The sequence below is a fragment of the Lissotriton helveticus genome, chromosome 9 (assembly GCF_964261635.1).
Source record: "Lissotriton helveticus chromosome 9, aLisHel1.1, whole genome shotgun sequence".
NCBI classification, from domain to species: Eukaryota; Metazoa; Chordata; class Amphibia; order Caudata; family Salamandridae; genus Lissotriton; species Lissotriton helveticus.
Genome location: NC_136070.1, coordinates 160402782 through 160407543, shown reverse-complemented (window position 1 = coordinate 160407543; position 4762 = coordinate 160402782). Strand labels below are relative to the sequence as shown.

Sequence of the window (4762 nt, the reverse complement as noted above, 5' to 3'; positions counted from 1 at the left end):
TGCCCTTTTATTCAGTGTTCCTTTTATTTGTTCTTCAGTTATCAGGGGCATCCCTACCGGTTATACAGTTAAAAATGTTTTTTCCCTATTTTGTAGAATATCTATCCCTCCAGGGTTAAACATTTTTCCAAAATGAGTTATCCAACCCTCGACGGGCACTAGGACATTTATTTTTACAGCAGTAGTATCCTTAAAAAAAGGGTAATTAATTGTTTGCCGAAACAGAATTGTATCCCGGGTTGCAGCAGCTTGGACTAGTTTACCCCAGGCCTCTTCCTGGATCTCTCTTTTCCTGACTTTCAGGGCTGAATTGTATTTCATCCTTAATTCTTTTATTCCAGCTGTATTCCTAGGTTTAATTTTTAAAATTCCTTTTAATTCCCTTTTCAACCTCGAACATTCCTTATTAAACCATCTGGGTTCTTGATTATATGTTTTAGACTTCTGTTTTATTTTTAAATCGTTAGCTATTTCAATAATAATGTTCGAAAACGCGCCGATGATATCTGATTTAGTTGCTGTATCATCTAAGCAAATATAAATTTCAAGTTTTTCCATGAACAGGGAAGGGTTTACTCCTGACCATTTAATTGAAATTCCATTAGAGCCATAAGGCTCGATTTTTTCCTCTGTTGCCTTCCCTACTTTAGTCCTAGAAATATTTATCTCTAAAATCAGGACTAAGGGGTGATGATCAGTAATAAGGCATTCATGGACTAAAATGGAACATACTAATTCCGTATGGTGGTCAGTAATAATAAAGTGGTCGATTGTTGAAGAAGCCTACAAAAGTGTGGGGGGATGGTATTGGTCTGCACTCTTTACATCCAAGATTGCCAGATCATATTTGTGGACAGCAAAGTTAATGGCTTCTCCATAAGTATCATCGGGAAAATATGCGATTAGGTCACCACGATCATTCAAATATCCACATTGTTCCTCCACAACAACTCCTCATTTATCTATATTAAAGTCGCCAGCCCATACAAACATATAATCACCCCCCAACCCTATCAAGAATCAAATCATCAAGGTCTTTTTCTAGGGAATTAATCACCTTATATCTAGTTTTATAAAAAATATTATTATAATAATTTATAATAGCAACGGACTGTTTCCCCTCAGTTTTAAGATAAAGAAATTGATAAAATTGTGAGATAGTATATGATTTTATTAAAACGAGGGAAGAAGATAACGATATTGCAACTGCAAGACCACCTTTTGCGCGACCCATCCTAGATGGTATGGCGTGTGTGCATATAGTTTGGTAGCCATTTATAAAGAAGGATTCAGTATGCCACGTTTCATGTAGCATAATTACAGTATGATTCTCTAATTTTTTCAGCCATTCCTCATCGTGTAATTTTGATCTAACCCCTGCCACATTCCATGACATTATACTTAAATATTCTTGGGCAGGTTGGCTTCCACTGGCCACTTGTTCAATACCCATTACCCCCTTTTCATTTACTAAGGACTGCTGATCATTAAATGCTATCCTGCCACAAGCATTTTTTACAGATGGCCCTCTCTCATTTACTTGTATTATCCTGTTTTCGAACAGGCGGGCTTTCTGATCATCTCTAGATTTTATTTTATGTCAATCTAAATCGCTTAGTTGGCTTAATGGGAAGAATCTATTTACTGAAGGGGTAATCTCCATGGCTTCTGGCATTCCCAAGTTGTTATTACCATTGTGATATCGCTCATTCCTTGGATTATAGAAATAGCCAAGTGGGAGGGCTGTGATCTTATCTCCTTGATATATGGTGGGTTCAGCCATACAGTTGCAGAACCAATTTAGCAAATTACCCAGCAATTCCCTGCTACGGAAATTAACTACCACACAGTTGTTACACACTCCTTAGCAGATTCCGACTTCCATGGCCACCGTCCTGCTGTCTATAACAACCAACACCTTTTCTGGGGTCTGATGAGCGTCGGCATTGGGCGCCTTAACCCGGCGTTCGGTTCATCCCGCAGCGCCAGTTCTGCTTACCAAAAGTGGCCCACTAGGCACTCGAACTCCATGCTAGGCTTAATGGGAAGAATCTATTTACTGAAGGGGTAATCTCCATGGCTTCTGGCATTCCCAAGTTGTTATTACCATTGTGATATCGCTCATTCCTTGGATTATAGAAATAGCCAAGTGGGAGGGCTGTGATCTTATCTCCTTGATATATGGTGGGTTCAGCCATACAGTTGCAGAACCAATTTAGCAAATTACCCACCAATTCCCTGCTACGGAAATTGACTACCACACAGTTGTTACACATTCCTTAGCAGATTCCGACTTCCATGGCCACCATCCTGCTGTCTATAACAACCAACACCTTTTCTGGGGTCTGATGAGCGTCGGCATTGGGCGCCTTAACCCGGCGTTCGGTTCATCCCGCAGCGCCAGTTCTGCTTACCAAAAGTGGCCCACTAGGCACTCGAATTCCATGCTAGGCTCCACTTCCAGCAGGCCGGGCTTCTTACCCATTTAAAATTTGAGAATAGGTTGAGATCGTTTCGGCCCCAAGACCTCTAATCATTCGCTTTACCAGATAAAACTGGGGGCTCCAAGCGCCAGCTATCTTGAGGGAAACTTTGGAGGGAACCATCTACTAGATGGTTCGATTAGTCTTTCGCCCCTATACCGAGGTCGGATGACCGATTTGCACGTCAGGACCGCTACGGACCTCCACCAGAGTTTCCTTCGCCCTGCACAGGCAGAGTTCATGTTCCACCTCCCTGACGGAGCATGCGAGACGGGCCGGTGGTACGCCCGCCGCTGGAAGCGCGGCGGGATCCCACCTCAGCCGCCACGCGACGGCCCTCACCTTCATTGCGCCACAGGGTTTCGCTCAGCCCTTCGACTCGCGCACATGTTAGGCTCCTTTGTCCATGTTTCAAGACGGGTCGGGTGGGTAACCGACATCGCTGCAGACCCCGGCGTGGGCCTACCCGCCGGCGGCGCAACGCGGTCGGGGCACACTGAGAACATTCTGCCCCAGTTGACAGTCGCGCCGGAAGCAGGGGGCCCGTCCCCCCTTCAACTGCCCTGGCACGCCCCGAGGGGCGGCCGGAGACGGGTGCCCGGAGGAGGGGGCAGAGGCAGTTGAATCTCCCTTGGCCCCGCAGACATGGCTAAGCTGCTGCAAGGGGGGCTGTAACACCCTCTGCCGGAGCGGAGGGCCACCTGCCACCACGAAGCCTTCCGAGCCGACCCGGAGCCGGTCGCGCTCACCGCCACAGAGGACATGCGCCCTGCCGGGGCCAGGTAGAGCCCGGGCCCCGGTCCCGCAGAGGGGATCCGGAACTCCTGGGCCACCGACCTTCCCGCCGTGTTGAATCCTCAGGGCGGACTGCACGGATCCCACCCGTTTACCTCTCGACGGTTTCATGCCCTGTTGAACTCTCTTTTCAAAGTTCTTTTCAACTTTCCATTATGGTACTTGTTGGCTATCGATCTCGCGCCCGTATTTATCCTTAGATGGAGTTTACCACCCGCTTTGGGCTGCATTCCCAAGCAACCCGTCTCTGAGAAGACCCGATCCAGGCGCCCCCAGGGCCACTACCCGCCTAACACTGTCCGTGGGGTGAGCCTCGATCAGAAGGACTTGGGCCTCTTGAGCGACGCCGGGGAGTCGGTCTTCTGTACGCCACATTTCCCATGCCCGCCGCTGGGCGGGGATTCGGAGCTGGCCTCTTCCCTCTTCACTCGCCATTACTGGGGGAATCCTGGTTAGTTTCTTTTCCTCTGCTTAGTAATATGCAAAAATTCAGCAGGTCGCCACGTCTGATTTGAGGTCGTAGTCGGAAGAATGACGCTGTAGCGTCAAAGAGGGTTGCCGGGGGGGCCAGGCCCCTGCTGGAGCAGGGGCCTGGCGAACCCGGCAGTGTGCGCCCTCTTTCCCCGGATCGCATCTGGAGGGGTTTCACCCTGCCGGGAAGCTGGCCGGGGAGGTGGGCGCCTGAGGTGCGTGCACACAGGCAGCAGGTGGGACACCACAGACAGCCTCGCGTGGCACACAGCCAGGAGCCCCGGGACGGGCCCGCGGCGGACAGGACGCCAGGCCCCTTCTCGGGGCCAGGTGCCCCGGCGGCGTTCATCCATGGCCGGACCCGGCGAGGGACCCTGCCATGGGCAATCGGGGGGTCTGACCTTGTGGGGGGATGAATGGGATACGAAGCTAACCCTGCGATGGCCCCAGCCGCGTTCCGGGAAAGCCCCGGGGCAATTGACGATCAAGCAACCCTCAGACAGGCGTCGCCCTGGGAGGAACCCGGAGCCGCAAGGTGCGTACCAAGTGTCGATGATCAATGTGTCCTGAAATTCACACTAATTCTCGCAGCTTGCTGCGTTCTTCATGAACGTGCGTGCCGAGTGATCCACCGCAAAGAGTCACTGGAAACTTTTTGAAAACGTTCGCCCACCTGCAGGTGCAGGAGAGGCGGGAGGAAGGCGACGCCGTCCGTCTGCCGCCCGCGCGGCAAGACGGCCAGGGCGCCCCGTTCAAGGCTTCTCGTCTGGGATTCAGACTGCACCATTGGGAGGAAAGAACATTGCCAGGCACTCGGCCTGGGACTGGGAGACCCCCACCCGTGGGCGAGGAAAGGGGGCTCCCAGTGCAACGGGAGCAGGCAGCCCCGCAGCCACAGGTCCCTTCTGGGGACACCGGGAGGGACCGCATGAGTCTTCAAACCCCTCGGCCCGGCCGCACGGGACCGGGTCAAACCAGGTACCTGGCAACGAGGGAGGGTCGCTCCACCTGCA

The 4762-nt window shown here is 51.3% G+C and overlaps 1 non-coding gene across 1 annotated transcript; it reads right to left on the bottom strand.

Annotated features, from left to right (window-relative positions):
• Nucleotides 1-4238: 4238 nt before the first annotated feature.
• On the bottom strand, nucleotides 4239-4392 carry LOC144783511 (5.8S ribosomal RNA). Its single transcript, XR_013601483.1, has one exon. It is a non-coding gene; the product is annotated as a 5.8S ribosomal RNA (ribosomal RNA).
• Between the last annotated feature and the right edge of the window lie 370 nt (nucleotides 4393-4762).